We start from the raw sequence: 20,065 nt of genomic DNA, 5'->3' as shown, positions 1-20,065 counted from the left end.
AGATTTTAAGCTAAAATATCTACCTTCAAGGCAAAAATGAAAAATAAATCTCAACAATTTTGACACCTAGCTCTTTATTTACCTCAGTTTTGCTGTTTTATCCCCTCCTATTAGCTCCATTTTTCCCCTACCTAAGCTCAACTCCAAATGGGTTGTTTTCACTGGCCTTTCAGTAGCACTTTCCATAGATACACCATGCTTCTGCAATATAGAAGCAACAGCTCTACACTCCATACACTCCAGTAAGATCACTGTATTCTGCCTTTTCTCTTTCTCCACACAGGAAAGTACACAATTAGGCAAACTGGTATGACATGAATGTCCTGGTTTGTAACCTGAGATGGATTCTAAGTCACATTCTCTCCTTCCTGCTTGAAGTAATGTTCCAAGCTTTTACCATGATTTAGAGGATTGAGATATAAAAGAGTTAAGGGATGCTGAAAAGTGAAGAAACCTCTTTCCTTATAAAGAAAACATCAAAATGTTCTCTATATTTTCTTTTTTGTGACTCTTATCAAGTTTCAATTTTCCAAAGAGAAAGCCAGATAGTGATAGAATTTTCTTTCCACTCTAAGCTACTACTCAAATATGAATGCATTTTCTTTAATAATCTACATCAAATATATATGTATATATACATATACACACACACACACACACACACACACACACATATAATGTCACAGGTGGGCACAGGCAACCAGATTCTTGGTGATTGTGGACGAAGAATTAAACTGAACACACAGAATTTATAGCAGAAAGAGAGAGAGCAGATTTATTCAGTGATAGTACACTCTACAGAATATGGGAGTGGGTCAACTATGAGCAGAGATTTACCTCAGGGACCAGAGGGATTGTATTCCTGTAAGACAGATATTTCCTGGCTAGTTTTAGTGGGCTTGCATTGAGCATGTACACGTAGTTATATTACTTTAAAGCTTGTATATGTGGTCTCCCATGATCTTCCTTAGCTGGCCACTGGGGAAGGGGGTTGCACAATGTTAATTTATTATGATGAAGCAGGGGTCATGTAGCATTTTCTGCACAGGTGTATTCTTGATTCGCCATGATTCAGTACTTTTCCAGAAAGCATGAGCAACCAGTCTTAGAACAGGGTCTTTGTTGTATACTGATGTCCTTTATCTTAGCCCTGGGGCACCTCTGGAGTTTCCTCCTTCTGGACTATCTCTTGCCGTGTGTGTGTGTGTATAGATATAGATATAATTTTTCACCACCATTTCCCTCTTTCTTTAGTCATTTTAAGTTTTCTCTCTCAATATGAGCAAAGTTTAAAAATTATTTCAATCTCTACTCTGTACATTACCATACATGGAAGGATCTTTATCAATTCCCCACAAGAAACTAGGGTTTGCTTCATATTTTATTACTACAAATATATAAAGAGGGTGTTAATTAATTTCAATCCATTTTGAAAGATATCCAAGGGTAGGCAAATTAAATGAGTTTTTTTTTTCCTTTTTCTTTTGTTTTCCAATTTCATGGACTTCTGTTTGGTTCAAAACTTATCAAAAAACAATCATTTTGCTTGTTAAGGTGTTTCTTTTGTGACTTTTTCTGAATGCAGATTTTGGCACATACTTAAATAAGTTAATCAAGTGTAATGGAAGTGAAGCTGTGAGATTTATATTAGTGGTACTTCAACATTTAAGAATCATTTTATTTTCTAAAACCTTATTCATAAATTATCAAATATATATTTCTCAGTTATTAGTCATCACCCCTCCAATTTTTAGAATAGTGTGTGGCCTGTTAACTGCCTCCTAAGACTTCTGGGTGAAACTGATAACCTGCTTACAGGACCTATCATCCTTCAGGTAAGACCTCTTCTAACTACAAAAAATTGATAGTTTGAGGTTCTGATTTTTAAGGTACTGAGTAATAAGGTTTCCAACTTCCCTTGTAGTTTTACATACATGTACATATGGAATATTACTCAATACTCAACCAGGAGAAAGAAAGAAATCTTTTCATTTGCAACATGAATGGGCCTTAAGGGCATTATACTAAGTGAGGTAAGTCAGACAGGGAGAGACAAATACTGTATGCTCTCAGTTATATGTGGAATCTAAAAAATGTCAAACTTTTAAAACAGAGAGTAGAAAGATGGTATGAGGGGATGGGAGGGTGGGAAGATTTGGGGGAGATGTAATTTAAGGTACAAACATGCAACTCAGACATATAAGCCCTAGAGATCCATTGCACAGCAGAATGGTAATAAAAATACTCTATTAAAAGCTTCAAAGTTGCTAACAGAGTAAATCTTAATTGTTCTTATCACAAGGAAGAAATGATAATTATGTTATATGGAAGAAATACTAGGTAATACTATAGTAGTAACCATACTACAATGTATAAATGTATCAAATCAACATGCACACCTTAAACTTACACAATGTTATATGCCAATTATATCTCAGTTAAAAAAATCTCATTCAACTATTAAAAAAACTAGTTTGTTTAATATAGTAGAAAAAGTATAAATCCAGAATTATAACTTCTATATCCTTATCTTGGATCTCTCAATTATAAAATTTATATTAGTTATATTTTTACTCTCTGAGTCTTATTTTTCTCATCTCTGTATTAGTGATGTTCAAACTAAAACCTAACAGAGTGTGCTCAGGAATGCAGTAAGGTTGCATTTTTCAATGTTTGGCATATCATTTATCTCACTACATAAGTTTCTTTCTAGATTAAGTGCTGAATCATGTCTTATGTATGTCTTGCACATGGTAAGGACCCAAATAATGTTTTGTGAACAAAAGGAGAAAGGAAAATTTGAAATATAAACTAAAATTTTGGCTTTTAATCTTCAGTGGCAAGTACTAAATTAAACTACCTTTTAGAGGAAGAAAAATAAATGTTTTAGTTTAATATTATAATTTTAAGTATATGTAATCATGTTTTTCTGTTTGGGATTCTCAGGAACTGCATTGGACTCCACTGCTTTATATACAAGAGTCAGAAAATCAAAATCAAAATATTATAAAATACAAGGTAATTATTGGCTAAGAAAATTTAAAACTTTCATGTTTTTTTTTTTTAAAGATTTTATTTATTTATTTTTAGGGAGGGAGGAGAGAGAGAGAGAGAGAGAGAGAGAGAGAGAGAGAGAGAGAAAGAGAGAGAGAGAGAGAGAGAGAAACATCAATGTGCGGTTGCTGGGGGTTATGACCTGCAACCCAGGAATGTACCCTGGCTGGGAATCGAACCTGGGACACTTTGGCTCCCAGCCCGCGCTCAATCCACTGAGCTACGCCAGCCAGGGCTAAAACTTTCATGTTGATTATCATAAGAAGTGATTATTAACAGAAGCTTGATATAATGGGTCAAAGTCATCAACTTGCCATCTCACCATTCTGCTGCTTCGGGTTTATTCTCAGGTTTATGTATGTTTTTCTGCACTTCCCCTGCATCTCCAGGCTGTTCCTTTGTAATTATAAACATCTCCATTTTTTTGTCATACCAGAGAACAAAACACAGACAATCATGTATGGTATTTTACACTAATGTTTGTACTCACTTTTTCCTATTATCCAAAATCATGTCATTTGGCCATTGTTAAAGTATTCACAGTGGACAGGAAATGTGCACTGTCATTGGTCTAAGTCAGTGAAGACCTATCCTGGACTCAAGAATAGGGTCATTCCCACGCAAATCACAGGAAAAGAATGAAAAAGGATATATTGTTGAAATAAAACTAGGAGTAAATATCTTTGGTTGGGTTCTTCTAGAGGTGTACTTTAAGACAATAATGTGAGTACAAGTGGGTATGCATTTGTTTATCTCAGCTGGGAAATGAAGAAATAATTCTATAAAGGCAAAGTTTCAAGAAGTGCTTTGTGTAAACAACTGATGCTCAGACTCTGGGAAATTTTGAAAGAGATAAATGAGAAGCAATAAATGAGAAGACTTTGAATTGCTGTTCAATAGCTGCTTCAGAAGAGAAGTAACTACTAAATCTCCTACTTGGTGATGGTTGGGCAGAGTAGGGTAAGGCCACCAGAGAAGGGTCTCAGTCAAAGACACAGATACTAACAGGTAGAAGTAGTTAGGTTTAGGTCCATAAGAATGTGTCAATACATATCTCCTCCTATGCTAACTGTGTATTTAACCTCTAATATAGTAACATACCCATGAATCTTTTACATAAAAGACAAAGGAGATGCTTGGGAACCGATCAGTCCAGAAGGAAAATCTATTACCCTAGCTCTAAAAAATAATCTTCTCCAGTTTATAAGTTTAAACTGTATTCATTGCACTGCATTTAAATAATTAGCTTGTGCTTTTGCACTTTTTAAAGGGTGCCAATTTTACTTATGTACTTTCTAAATTTTAATTGATAAAAGCAATTATCTGCTTATACTATATTCTTTCTGCTTTTTATTGTTGATTTTTCATTGAAGAAACAATTCATGAAATGTATCAATTATCTGTATGTCAGTTTAAAGGCACCCTTTTTGTATAGAGTAAAATAATACCTTGGGCTTAGCATTGCTTCAGAATATCAACCATGATATCTTACAACAATCCCAGAATCTGTAATGTTTTAATACAGTGTCTTTATAAACCTAGCTATTCAGGAAAATTTATAATAGCTTTCATTCCAAAATTATTAAAATGTGATATCTTCAAAATAGCTTCTTTTCTAATATTTTAGTAAATTATCCCCATATTTGTTTTGTCTTTTTATAAACTGACAACATAATTCTTTTGGCCACATTCAACTGAAATAAGTAATCTCCACAGAAAGCTCTTAAATAAGATGTTTCTACTGAAAATGTTTTGTTTCTAGAAAAATATATAATTCAGTATAAGATGTATCTGTTGGCTTAAAATCTATTAGATTGTCCAGAAAAAGTCCAGCCATTGTTAACATAATGAGAACTGTTTGCACGACATCAATGTAACCTAACAGCCAAGAATAATGGACATGTATGAACAATGGCAACTCATTGTACTAGTCAGTGGGGGTGGCAGATGCCATTGAGTGAGCATGTGTCCATTTACATATTGTTCAAAATAATATCTATTTGTATTTTCTTTGAGTGATACATACTACAAAGCTGCTACCCTTAGTTTTAACATTTTAATCTATAACTTAGAAGAACAAGAAAGTGATCTGTGATCATTTTCAGTTTTGTGCATTAGGGTTGTATATGATTTATCTCTTTCATAAATGAATCAATCCCTTAGACTAGTGAGCTACTTTTATGCAGCATTTTAACAAAGCAATCGAGTGTGTATAGGGAAATACGTTTTCCTGAGATTCTTTTAGTAGGGATAATATTTCTCATAGAATACAACACTGTCATCTATGCATTTGATATCAGACTCCTTTGTGAACAGAATTAATACATAAGCAATGCTATTTCCATCTAGGAATCCACTTGAAATTTAGTAACAGATTTGGCTTGAAATACCATAAAGACTTCAAACATTGTTAATTCTTAATAATTTATTGCCTTTTTGTGTTTATGAGCAGCATTTGACCAAAACTCCAAGAAACAACTCTGGAATATAATGATCAAGGAGGTATGTAACCTGAAGTGCCAGTCATGTAGTGATACTTTTCTCTGAGGAATTCATCAGTATTTGTTAAATGCAAACATAATAATAACAATCAATGGTAGTGATTTTTGCATAATTATAGCTAATTATCCTGGACAAACTTTTTCTTCATACAGCCTTGATCCAATTATATCCTATAGAGTGTGAACCTAAAGTATTCAGATATAGGCGTAGTTCTTCCAAGAGTTTCAGAGTTTGAGAAAGCAAAGGGGAGGATATAATAAACTCCAAGTGAGTCTAAACATTGGCATATTAACAATAAAAGGAAACTGAAAGAGTGATGACTGTCAGTCTTTCTGTGAAGTAAGATGTACATGATCCGGCACCAATAACATCCCCTTTTATACAAAATCTTCCATTACAAAATCACAAGCATGTAATTCTGTAACAGAACAATATCATACCCAAGTATACCATATGACATTTTAGGTTAAATGTTCAAATTAAAACTACAAATTATTATACTCATATTATTACCCTACCAACCATGCCCAAGCAGGCCTTGCTTCTACCAGACCCTGTATACAAATACACACATTATATATATTTTATATATTAATATATATTAAAATACTTACATATGTATATATTTATATATTTCCATATAGAAATTATATCTCACACCTTGTCCTTTAACATAAGTTGAACTTACACCTTACACCATCCTCAGTGCTCTAGTCAATGTCATGCCAAAGCAATGACACAACGAAAAACTGATGTACTCACTGCACCATCCTCCACCTACTGGGATCATTTCTCGAGTTAGAGGTGCTAATGAAGTATTGGCTGGCACTCAGCTATCCCTTTTTTTTAATCTTTTTTTTAAAGGGAGGGAAAGAAACATCAATGTGTGGTTGCCTCTCACACACCATCCACTGGGGTCATGGCCTGCAAGCCAGGCATGTGCCCTGACTGAAAATCAAACCAGGGACCCTTTGATTCACAGGCCAGTGCTCAGTCCACTGAGCAACACGAGCCAGGGCCTCAGCTATCCTATTAAGAGGGGCTTTTATCAGGAAGAAATTACTTTTGAGATGAGGATTTTATAGATGGACATGTGACTTTGAGGATGATGTTAGGTTCCATAGGAGTGCTTTTTAAGTATACTTACAAATGTTGGTAAGTATACTTACCAATAAATGTTGTTTAATATTCTTATCTCTTTAGCAGTGTGCTTATATGGCATGTTTAAAATACAAATGCATGTTAACTAATGTTTTCACCATTGCACTCAACCTGTAAGCTGTCTGGATAACATTAATACTTCAAACAGGAAAAAGGAATAAAATCACACCATAATTTTAAATTAAGCCAACAAAGGATAATTCAGGGTCAATTTTCTTCATTAAATATAAATTTTATGTATGCAACATACTGTAAAAAAGTAATTAATGAGTCTGTATGTGAAGTTTCTTCTTTCTGAACTGAATATGTAATGAATAAATAGTTTGTGTTGAAAAATGGTTACTCATAAGACAGTACTATAAATGAATTCCATAGAAGCTATTATCTTTATTAAAATAAAAAGATATGTTTATTTCTTTGCTTAACTCAAAATACTTTATCTTCTATTTCTTCAAAAGTTTGGGGAAAATAACATGTAAATAAAATGAAAACATTTATTACAAATTATAATATATCCAATATGTTAGGAGACTATCATGTACTTGAAGAATTTATTCCTATTCCTCAATCTTTAGAATAAGTTTGATCATTGTATATTATTGTAAAAGTTACACCTCACTAAACTAATAACCGCATTGCAACAAAGTGACAAGTTTGCTTAAAAATGCATTTTAACCTTCTGGCTGGTGTGGCTCAGTGGACTGAGCACTGGCCTGCAAACCAAAGGGTCGATTGCCAGTCAGGGCAAATGCCTGGGTTGTGGGCCAGGTTTCCCATTGTGGGGCACCTGAGAGGCAACCACACATTGATGTTTTTGTCCCTCTTTTTCTCCTTCCTTTCCCCTCTGTCTAAACATAAATAAATAAAATCTTTAAATTTTTTTAAACACCTTTTAAACAAAGTCATGGTTATGTACTAACTAAATAGAAAAATAAACAGAATAAAAAGTTCTGATTGTTCAGACTATACATAATAACTGGTAATCCACTACAGTAAGAAACATTACAGTCAGCATCTTATTCTTCCTAATTTTTGTTTACATGGCTGAGATTAAGATAAAATAATATAGTTTAAATTATATGAGTTTTAAAATCAATAACCAGGTTTGGGACCAAGAAAAGATTTGAAGTATCTGCAGTATTAATGATCAGCAAGGTTATCTTATTTTTCCACTGAAACTCTAAATGAAGTCCATCCAAACCACATATTTTTCTTTACTCTTCCTTTCTCAAGGATATCCCTAATTTTTCACTGGCTCTGGATTAAAGTAGTGGTTTGATTATCTTTCATTTACTAATAAACCTGGTGCCTGGTAAATGTTCACAGAGAGTCTTAGGCTCTGAGGAACATAGGTCTGTATTATTAATCATTGCATAGATAATTTATTTCCTTTGTTCTATTCTGCTTCCCATTGTCAAAACTTGAGCTGAAATATAAATGTGAGGAAGAACATAGCAACTTGAGCTCCATGCAATTCACACAATGTGAGCTTGAATTTTTGTTCTCAGGTTGTCCTCCATGTCTTTGTACTGTGAAGAGGCTTTAAATCTTTCTCTTTTCCTTTTTGTCATTGTCACCATCTTTTGCAGTTTACTTTGGAGTTTCTGTACCAATTTGTTCAGGTAGTAAAAAAAAAAAAAAGAAAAAGAAAGGCTTTCCATTGTAGCCAGCTTTTAAACACATCCCCTTTCTGTTCTGCTTTTTACAGTGTTCTCACCTTGCTTTGATCCCTTTTCTCCCCTTTCTTCTTATTTCTCTTTCTTTTTTTTTCTTTTGGTTTTCATTCTAAATGCTTCCTTACTGTCCTTACTGTCCTTACAGTGACACCAGATTCTCAGTAGGCAGTTTACAATGACCTGGCTACTGTTTGGAAAGCAGGTTTCATTTTAAGTAGGGAGATAGGAAAATCTGAAAAAGGATGACCTTTGTAGAACAAAACAGTAATCTGAAGTTTCCAGTAGCTTCTTCTTTTCTGGAATAGTGGGGGGATGTCTAACTCTTCAGATCTGGACAGTTAGAATTTTTTTAAAGACCCGTAACAGTATATTAATAAAACTTGAATCATTCTACATTTATTTTTCAAGTATTATAAAATAAATGATAAATCTACTTCTAGTATGTTAGAATTTCTATAAGACAAAAAAAAATACAAAGAACAGGAGGGGCCATGCCAGATGCTGTTATCAATACAAATGAGTGAGAATTCATTCACTTGGAAGTATGGCCTCACTCTCTTTGAGTCTGGAGTTGTTTCTCAATTGTTCCCTGATGTCCTTTGATAGCCTTCATCCTAATTGCTTTGTTTCTCCTCTATTCTCATTTGTAGTGTCAGCTTACATTTAGGGCAGTGAGAGTTAACTTGCTTATTCTGACATGGCAATCAATTAATCACCTTGAGCTTTCCTTTCTGTTTTCTCATTGGCTGGTCTGTAATTGAACCATGGACAGAAGCCATTTCCAGCCACAGTATGTCAGATGGTTCACAGTCCATTTATTAGTTTGATAAGGTGACCTATTCACAGCAACAACTAATCTAAAGCACCCAACTTAACGTAGAGTGGGATTATTCATAAACTCATATCTAGAGTATAGCTGGGTGAAAGCATAATGATCAGAGACATATCTCTGGAAATTGGGAACACAAACATATATGTAGCTCTCCAACAACCATCAGGCTCTGGGGAAAAATGTTGACAAAGATGAAAGACTGTGAGAAAGTTGACAGTTACCTAGAACACAGAAAAACGATTTTTATGTACTTTCAATTTTATTATATAAACCCCAACTTACTAGGCCATAGACATTTAAACTTCTTTAAGGAGCTGTATTTTGTGAATATCTTTCTTCTTTTCTTTTATTCTTATACTGTTTAACACCTAGTGAAACATTATCTTGATTTCCTTCTCTTTATATAATCCAAATGTCACATCTGAGAAATACTTCATTTTCTTTAGATAAAAAGAAATCTCTACCTCAATATTAAATTTGGTTTATTGGGAGGACTTCACTTATGCAAAGGGTACATCTTCAATATCAACACATCACACAGATAGCTCCCACCAGGTTAAATCCATTCCAGAGAATAGAAGAGAAACCACATCACATGTTCTCTGAAATTGAAGTTACTTCCTTCCTAAGAAAGGACCATGGTCCCTTTTCTTTATATAAATTATGCTTGTCTTGACACACTTATTATTTATTTGGAAAAATAATTTGTTATTGTTTACATTTCTTATTCCTCATGGAAATGATGATAAATGTAGTTTAATTTTTATGTGTCACCAGAGACATGCCTTGATTTTGCATGCTTTTCTACCTGACAAACCTTTAACGCATAAGGAAGGGATATTGTGGGGCTGATGTGGACACTAGCAAGCAGTGTCCTCTGCATTGTGGATGAGATAAGACAAATTCGCATGGACTACTGAGTCCCATGGAGGAAAAGGGACAGCGTGGTTTCTCTCTCAAGGGGAGAAAAAGCCTCGGAGCACCTTGGCCACTCTCTCAAGAGGAGGGCACCCTAACCCTTGCTTTGACAAGCTTTTATTGCTTTTTTGGGCACATTACATTGAGGAGGGTCCTCATTTACCATGCACAAGTTCCCTTTAGGTGGTTACTTTTTACAGAAAACAAAGGAGAGGATGCCACTAATGATATCACAGATGAAGGATATTTGCAAATGCAAAGGGAAAAGTGGTTGAACTGGTTACACTTATCCTTGGAAGTTTTAGCATAGATTTTAGGAAGTTTCTTTAAAGATATGCAGTAAATGGTTGCTGCTTCAATTCAGGGTGAGGGAGTTTTAGCAAAAAGCAAGTCTCAAAGTGACCTAGTTACAATGCAGGCCTTATTCCCCATGGGAGAACCTATCTATGGTGTGGGTCTTGTCTGGGCCCATATCATGCAGAACCGTCTCCTATATGGGGCCAGTAGTGATGCCCTCTTCTTGTCCTCCTTCTAAAAAGTACCTGCTGTTCAAATAGCTCTTTAAGAAAGTTTGCTGTCTCATCTGAGAGAGATGTTGTTGGAAACCAAGCCTAGCACCCTCAGGGATAGATTTAACTCTAACTTCCTCACCCAAGGTTTCATGCCTTTTGCTGGTAGTCCACATCAAAGGATTGATGGAAGATGGTATATAAATGTCAAGCCATTTAAGCTCTTCCAAAGGTCCAATATAATTAGTTGTTTTAACTCAAGCTTCCACAGGAAGTTGGCTGAGGCTGCCATCAGAACAACATCAGGATTCAATGACTCCCACTGCCAGACCCTACTTCCTGCCTCTTTCCCTTCCACAAGTACCTATAAGTCTTAGAGGCCATCCCAGTCACCTTCTCAGAGCCCAATTTGTGATACACAGTAAAAGCTTTATACATTACTTTCACATTCTCAATCCCTGAACTCCATTTTATTATTTAAGATCATATCTGGCTCAAATACTATTAATTATAATTAAGCTCATAATTATATAAGATGAACATTTTAGTACTTAGCCTATTAAATGCTCACAAGAGAAGATGCTTAGAATGAGATTAAAATGTCACATTATGGGGACTTCTAGTCAAGATGGAGGTATAGTTAGATATACTTAGCATCCTCATACAACCAAAAGAAGGACAACAATATACAGTATTTAAAAACAAAAAATAACAAGAACTGACAGAAAATCAAACTGTATAGAAGTCTGAAAACCAAGGAGTTAAAGAAACAATCATCCAGATGACTAGGAGGGGCAGAGATACGAAACTGGGGCAGACAGGGCTTGTGGCAAGGCAGTGGCTGGAGAACTAGCATGCGCAAGGCAACAGCTGATGGAATGGGCAGTCCCACACTTGTATGCTAATAAACTGGGAGGAACAACTGGGGAGCAAGACATACCATACAACCCAGGATTCCAGAATGGAAAAATAAAGCCTCAAAACCTCTGACTGAGAAAACCTGTGGGGGTTCTGGCCATGGAAGAAACTCTGAGACTCACAGGAGAGATCATTGGAGAGACCTACAGGGTCCTAGAATGTACAAAAACAACCCACCCAGGAATGAGCATCAGAAGGGCCCAATCTGATTGTGGGTAGTGGCAGAAGTGACTGAAAGCCAGAACAGACCCGAGCAAGTGGCATTGTTACCTCTTGGACCCCTTCCCCACATACAGCACTACAATGCAGTGAGGTAGGCTGCCCTGCTCTGGCAAATACCTAATGCTCTGCCCCTTACTACATAAAAGGTGGACAAAGACAAACAAAAAAATCACCCATGTGAAAGAACAAATCACAGCTCCAAAATTTCAACTAAGCCCCAAAGAGATAGCCAACCTATCAGATGCATAATTTGAAACACTGGCAATCAGGATGCTTACAAAAAAAAGCTGAGTATGGTCTAAAAATAGGGGAAAATGTGAAGGCTATAGAAAGTGAAAAAAAGAAAAAAGCACAGGGGACCAACAGTGAAGGGAAAGAAACTGGGACTCAAATCAACAAGTTGGATGAGAAGTTAGAAATAAACATTCAATTAGAACAGAATAAAGAAATAAGAATTCAAAAATATGAGGAGAGGCTTAGGAACCTCCAGGAGAACTTTAAATGTTACAACTTCCAGATCATATTGGTGCCAGAAGGAGAAGAGGAAGAGAAAGAAATTGAGAACTTCTTTTAAAAAATAATGGAGGAGAACTTCCCCAAACTGGCAAAGAAAATATAATTCCAAGAAGTCCAGGAGGCTCAGAGAGTCCCTAAGAAGTTGGACCCAAGGAAGCACACACCAAGGCACATCATAATTACATTACCCAAGATTAAAGGGAAGGAGAGAATGTTAAAAGTGGCAAGAGAAAAGGAGACAGTAAACTACAAAAGAGTGCCCATAAGACTGTCAGCTGATTCCTCAAAAGAAATCTTGCAGGCAAGAAAGGGCTGGAAAGAAGTATTCAAAGTCATGAAAGGCAAGGACCTACATCCAAGATTACTCTATCCAGCAAAGCTATCATTCAGAATGGAAGGGCAAATAAAATGCCTCCCAGACAAGGTCAAGTTAAAACAGTTCATCATCACCAAGCCCTTATTATATGAAATGTTCAAGAGACTTACCTAAGAAAAAGAAGAAGATCAAAAATGTGAACAGTAAAATGCCAACAAACCCACAACTATCAACGACTGAACCTAAAACAAAAACAAGCAAACAACTAAAACAGGAACAGAATCACAGAAATGGAGATCACATGGAGGGTTATCAGTGGGGAGGGGAAGGGGGGAGAATGGGGGAAAGGATACAAAAAGTAAGAAGCATAAATGGTAGATACAAAATAGACAGGGGGAGGTTAAGAATAGTATGGGAAATGTAGAAGCCAAAAACCTTATATGTATGACCCATGGGCATGAACTAAAGGGGGAGAATGTGCAGGTGGGAGGGGAGTAAAGAGGGGAAAATGGGACAATCGTAATAGCATAATCAATGGAATATTTTTTAAAATTAAAAATTTTACATTGATTTTTGAGTACTTACAACATACTAAGCTTTGTTCTAAGTTCTATTGATTTTATACATTTTATTTATTTTTCAACCAGTTGAGGAAAAAGACATATAGCATTGAAAAATAAGCAAGGTTATATGGTGACCAGAATGTACCAGAACCTAGACTGAATACAGATAATCTGGTCTCAGAATTCCTCTTCCCAAATTAACTTTGACATGGTTTAATTCAGTAGTTACCACACATGAACGTAGTATGCATCAGAATGACATGGGAAGATTGTTGAAACACACATTGATGGGCCCCACTCCCAGAAATTTTCAATCAATCAGTCTGGGATGTGGCCAGAAAATTAACACTGTTATCACAATCTCAGGTGTTATGATGCTATTTTCTCAAGAGAACATTTTCAGAGATTGGTTTAAATAATTCTACAAACATCCTCTGAATTTATCTGGATGTGATATAGCTGAATCAATTATCTATGAATCTAAACTAATTACTTATATGGCAAAATGGAATAAATGAATATGCAACCCTATTTCTTTGGATGCTTATGATATTAAAAATGATATTGTTTGTGAACAATAGAGGCAAACCTGAATTAACAATTAATGCACTTTGACTTTTTTAATTGGTGTTTTAGAGACATAGGGAGAGCAAGAGAGCAACATTGATATGTTGTTCCTATTATTTATGCATTCATTGGTTAATTCTTGTATGCTCCCTGACCAGAAATTGAACTTGCAACCTTGGCATATTGGGAGGACACTCTAACCAACTGAGCCACCCAGCCAGGGTTGCTTTTTGACTTTAATAACTTCATCTAGGTTTGTAGTAACTGTCCACGGATCTGAAAAAGGTTAAAGGATGGAGGCGTCATAGTGATGGATTTCTTTCTTTGTCATTTGTCTTTTTTTTTAACTTTACACAATTCTGTATTATAATAAATGATTTTTGAACAAGCATATTAATTTTATAATTAAGGAAAAAGGGGTGAATGAGAAGTAGGAAAAAGCGAACACAGCAATAACTAAGCCATTTTATCCTTGATTAAATCAAGTCAGTTCTGTTATAACATAATACATACATTTTTAAAAATTGCTTTGCTATGCAAAATTGCCCAATAAAAACCACAGGGATTATGGAAATAATGGGAAGCAACATTAAAAACTTTCCTCAGTGACACCCTTTCACAAAAGACAGAAACTGAATAAAAATGGTAACAGTTTCACATATGTTACATGGTTAATAAATGCATAAATACCTCCCACCCTTGACCCTAACCCCATTCAGCTTTGTCCACATGTCCTTTATGAGATTGAGGGTGGGAGGTGGGTATGGGGGACATGGAGGGAGAAAAATGAAGAAAGCTGTACTTGAACAACAATAAAAAATATATTAAAAAAGAAACTTCCTCTGAAAAACTAAAATAACACACAAAAAAAGAAATCAAGAAATGCTGTAATAAATATGACACTTTATCTTGAAAAAGAGCTACCACTTTCTAAAAGGAAATGTGGGTGGTGGGGCTCACCAAGTTCTCTCCATGTAAGCATAAAAACTCACAGTTATAAATCTACCTCATTCTTAATCCTTGGACATGTTTCTCTCTTTTTCATATGGACCTTCTTTGAATGATGCATTTCATTTTTTTAACTATATTTTATTGATTATGATACTACAGTTGTCCCATGGCGTGGACACCAGCCCACAGTGTCCACAACATTTGGATGAGGTGAGACATTCACATGGACTACTGAATCCTACAGAGGAAAAGGGACTGCAAGGCCACTCTCTCAAGAGAGAGCCCAGACCCTTGCCTTGACAAGCTTTTATTGGGTTCAGTTTGCACAGGAATAAAGTTTATCAGTCATTGTCAGGCAGAAATGATTAAACAATAGATAACATTCAAATAACTCTGAGGGCCTATTTTGAGTCACAGTCAGATAGCTAAAGGGCCATAAAATGTTAGAGCAACAAACTCACATCCTGCTTGGTCCCTTATTATTTAAATTGAGGGTATTAGCAAAGTAGGTTTCATAGGATTTTATGCAGTCTTTCTTGGGTCTGATCACCCTGGGGAACCCACCCTTTCAAGCATAGGGCATCACCCACCACTGGCATTGTTTCAGACTTAAGTCAGGCAGGGGAAGTAAGGCAGCCAAGAGATTAGGAGACTTCTTGCAGACAGAATGAGGACTCAGGCTATGTCAAAGTCCAGGGGTGAAGGTCCATCACCCCCTTTTTCTGTAGCACCCAAGTCCTTCCCTGGGGCCCCCCATGAGCATTCCTGTCTTAGGTCAATCCTCCCTTGAGGAATCTTACCCATCATTGGCTAACCAACCAAGCGCTGGGGGCCAGGCAGGGTGAAGTAAAAGGAGCAGAGGTGGCACTCCTGCCAGGGAGATAAGTTTTCTCTCCTTAGTGGCTTATGGTATGAAGGTCGCTCACTCAGACTTAGCCATGGGGGATTACAGCTTCTGAAACCAGTCCCATTCCCCCTCTTTATTCCCCTCTGCTCCCCACATGCCCTCCCACCCACATTCCTCCCCTTTAGTTAATGTCCATGGGTCATAAGTTCTTCGGCTTCTACATTTCCCATACTATTCTTAACCTCCCCCTGTCTATTTTGTATCTACCATTTATGCTTCTTACTTTTTGTATCCTTTCCCCCATTCTCCCCCCTTCCCCTCCCCACTGATAACCCTCCATGTGATCTCCATTTCTGTGATTCTGTTCCTGTTTTAGTTGTTTGCTTGTTTTTGTTTTAGGTTCAGTCGTTGATAGTTGTGGGTTTGTTGGCATTTTACTGTTCACATTTTTGATCTTCTTCTTTTTCTTAGGTAAGTCTCTTGAACATTTCATATAATAAGGGCTTGGTGATGATGAACTGTTTTAACTTGACCTTGTCTGGGAGGCATTTTATTTGCCCTTCCATTCTGAATGATAGCTTTGCTGGATAGAGTAATCTTGGATGTAGGTCCTTGCCTTTCATGACTTTGAATACTTCTTTCCAGCCCTTTCTTGCCTGCAAGATTTCTTTTGAGGAATCAGCTGACAGTCTTATGGGCACTCTTTTGTAGTTTACTGTCTCCTTTTCTCTTGCCACTTTTAACATTCTCTCCTTCCCTTTAATCTTGGGTAATGTAATTATGATGTGCCTTGGTGTGTGCTTCCTTGGGTCCAACTTCTTAGGGACTCTCTGAGCCTCCTGGACTTCTTGGAATTATATTTTCTTTGCCAGTTTGGGGAAGTTCTCCTCCATTATTTTTTAAAAGAAGTTCTCAATTTCTTTCTCTTCCTCTTCTCCTTCTGGCACCAATATGATCTGGAAGTTGTAACATTTAAAGTTCTCCTGGAGGTTCCTAAGCCTCTCCTCATATTTTTGAATTCTTATTTCTTTATTCTGTTCTGATTGAATATTTATTTCTAACTTCTCATCCAACTTGTTGATTTGAGTCCCAGTTTCTTTCCCTTCACTGTTGGTCCCCTGTGCTTTTTTCTTTTTCTCACTTTCTATAGCCTTCACATTTTCCTCTATTTTTAGACCATACTCAACTTTTTTTTGTAAGCATCCTGATTACCAGTGTTTCAAATTATGCATCTGATAGGTTGGCTATCTCTTTGTGGCTTAGTTGAATTTTTGCTGGAGCTTTGATCATTCCTTCCCTTGGGTCATTTTTTTTTTGTCTTTTCGGGCCTGTTACGTAATAAGGGGCAGAGCCTTAGGTGTTCATGGGCATGGGCAGCCCACTTTGCTGTGTTTGATGCTATATGTAGGGGAGGGGTCAGAGAGGGAACAATGGCATTTGCTTCAATCTCTGCAGGTTTTCAGTCATTTCCCCTAATACCTACAATCAAATTGGATCCTTCTTGTTCTGATTCCCAGGTGGGTGGGCTTGAGTACGTTCTTGAACCCTGTTGATCTCTCCAGTGAACTCTCCTGTGTGGCTGAGAGTTTCTCCCACTGCCATCCCTACCTGCACAGGTGTTTTCAATCAGAGGTTCAAGGCTTTATTTCCGCACGCTGGAACTCTGGGTTGTGTGGTCTGTCTCACTCCCCAATTATTCCTCCCGGTTTTTCTTCACATGTATGTGGGACAGCCTGGTCTGCAATTTGCCGCCTAACCCGCCCTGGTCCTCCAGCCATCGCCTTGCCAGGAGTCACCGGGCTGCCTGTCTCCGCCCCTCCTAATGGTCTGGATGAAAGTTTCTTTTTTATCTCCTTGGTTGTCAGACTTCTGTATAGTTCAATTTTATGTCAGTTTTGGTTGTTTTTTTGTTTTTAAATCTGTTGTTGTCCTTCTTTTGGTTTTGGGAGGAGGCACAGCATGTATATCTATGTCTCCATCTTCACTGGAAGACCCGCATTTCTAATAGATGCTTCTTTCATCAAAATTGAAAGTTGACCTAATGTATAACTTTCTACTTCAACTAATTCTTGTATCGTGGCTGGAAATTCCCCCTCCTATGTGCCAGTTGCTGAGCCCAACAGGTGAAGACTTGGGAAATTAAAGTAATATTTTACATCATTGAACTAGCCCATAAGGCACCAAGGTGAGCCATTTCTACATGGTGTGGTAATAAGTTCTTGACATATAGGTACTGCTTTCTTTTTGAATATGTGACAGACTGTCTCTGAATTTTGCTGTTTTTTTCTTCAATCCATTTTCTCAACAAGTCTTCCCATCTGTTTCTTAAGACCGTACTTATATAATTATGCAGCACATGAAGGTATTTTTATTTATTTCTGTGCCATTGTTTACAATGTTCTGCAATGTAGATTTCTTTAGAGCTAAGAGATAACAAACGTTCTGCAGTTTCTTCTAAATCACTCTATTATTTCAGTCTTCTTAACATCTAAAGGTTTCCTTTATCATCCATTGCTTAGTGTTTTGAAACAAAGAGTATTCATGTTTGGTATGTTGAATGACATTTACATATAAATGAACATATATAAATAAATATATAAATACACATGTACAAATATAATTCAATAATCTGAACACGAATAATGTATACATGTATGCATTATAATATATATGTATATACATGTATTTTATATATATATATATATACATTATATCTATGCGCACACACACACACACACACACACATACTCACAAATGTGAGAAAATAGGAACACACATGGTGAACCATGGCCAAGGCAACTGGTAGATGTCTGAGGTCTGGGCATGTGTTTTTTTGTTTGTTTGTGTTGTTTTTAGTCTCCTTTTACCCCCACCCCTTTCCACAGCAATTAGCAAATTGTTGTCCATATACATGAGGCCTTTTTCCTTTTTGCTCAATCCCTGCACACTTACTCCCTGACCACTGGCTTTCATCCTGCTTTCCATCTATGAATATGGCCCCATTTTCCTTGTTAGTTTAGTTTGTCCATTAGATTCCACGTATGAGTGAAATATATGGTATTTATCTTTCTCCAAATGACTTATTTCACTTAGTAAAATATTCTCCAGGTCCACCCACACTGTCAGAAAGGGTAAAATTTTCTTCTTTTTTTATGGCTGGGTAGTATTTCATTGTGTAATTATTGCATAGTTGCTTTATCCACTCGTCTACTGATGAACACTTGGGCTGCTTCCATATCTTGGCTATTGTAAATCATGCCACAATGAACATAGGGGTCCTTATGTTCTTTCAAATTAGTGTTTTGAGTTCCTTCCAGTATATTCCCAGAAGTGGGACCACTGGGTCAAAAAGTGGATACATTTTTAATTTTTTGAGGTATCTCCATACTGCTTTCCACAGAGGCTGCACCAATCTACATTCCCACCAATAGTGCAGTAGGGTTCCTCTTTCTCCACATCCTTGCCAGCACTTGTTATTTATTGATTTATTGATGATAGCCATTCTGACAAGTGTGATATTTTGTCTCATTGTGGTTTTAATTCATATGGCTATTGGCCGTGTGTGTGTCTTCTTTGGAGAAGTGTCTATTCAGATCCTTTGCCCATTTTTTCATTGGGTTGTTTGTTTTTTTGGTGTTGAGTTTTGTGAGTACTTCATAAATTTTGGATATTAACCCTTATCAGATGTATCTTTGAACATGTCCTCCCATCCTGTGGGTTGTCTTTTTATTTTGCTGATGGTTTTCTTTGTTGGGCAAAACCTTTTTGGTTTGATGTAGTTCCATTTGTTTATTTTTTGTTTTGTTTCCCTTCCCTGGGGAGACATATCCAATAAAAAATTGATATGAGCAATGTCCAAGATTTCACTGCTTATCTTTTCTTCCAGGATTTTTATGGTTTCAGATCTAACATTTAAGTCTTTGATCCATTTTGAATTTACTTTTGTTTGTGGTCTAAGAACGTGGTCTAGTTTTAATTTTCTACACCTATCTGTCCAATTTTCCCAACACTATTTATTGAATTAACTCTCTTTAGCCTATTGTATGTGTTTGGTTCCTCTGTCAAGGATTAATAGGCTACACAGGTATCTGTGCATGTGGGTTTTGTGTATTTCTACACAGCACAACTTGGCTGGATGTAGTTATCTGTGTTCATCTCATGTTTCTCAGGAATGAAATTATGCATAAGCAAATATGTAATTTCCATTATATTCAAATTGTCCACTAATATATCAATTGCATGGAATGGAATTGTGTTTTGAAACACAATAGAACATCACTATTTGTGTTGATGATTGTATATGCATATAAAATAGAAAATCATAGAAATCATGCCTGTTGGAGAATATTGAAGGTATGTCTAGGACTTGCTGTCCAGAGCAGCATCTTAAGTACACACATTTTATTGTGTTTTTCATGCTGATGTCTACTGATTAGAAGACAAAGTAATTTTTTAATCTAAATACTCCAAAGTTAAACACTTGTAGTTTTGTCTTCTTTTTGTAGAACTTATT

The sequence above is a fragment of the Phyllostomus discolor genome, chromosome 7 (genome assembly GCF_004126475.2).
Source record: "Phyllostomus discolor isolate MPI-MPIP mPhyDis1 chromosome 7, mPhyDis1.pri.v3, whole genome shotgun sequence".
Lineage (NCBI taxonomy): Eukaryota > Metazoa > Chordata > Mammalia > Chiroptera > Phyllostomidae > Phyllostomus > Phyllostomus discolor.
The sequence above is the reverse complement of the archived record's forward strand: the minus strand, read 5'-3'. Positions refer to the sequence as shown.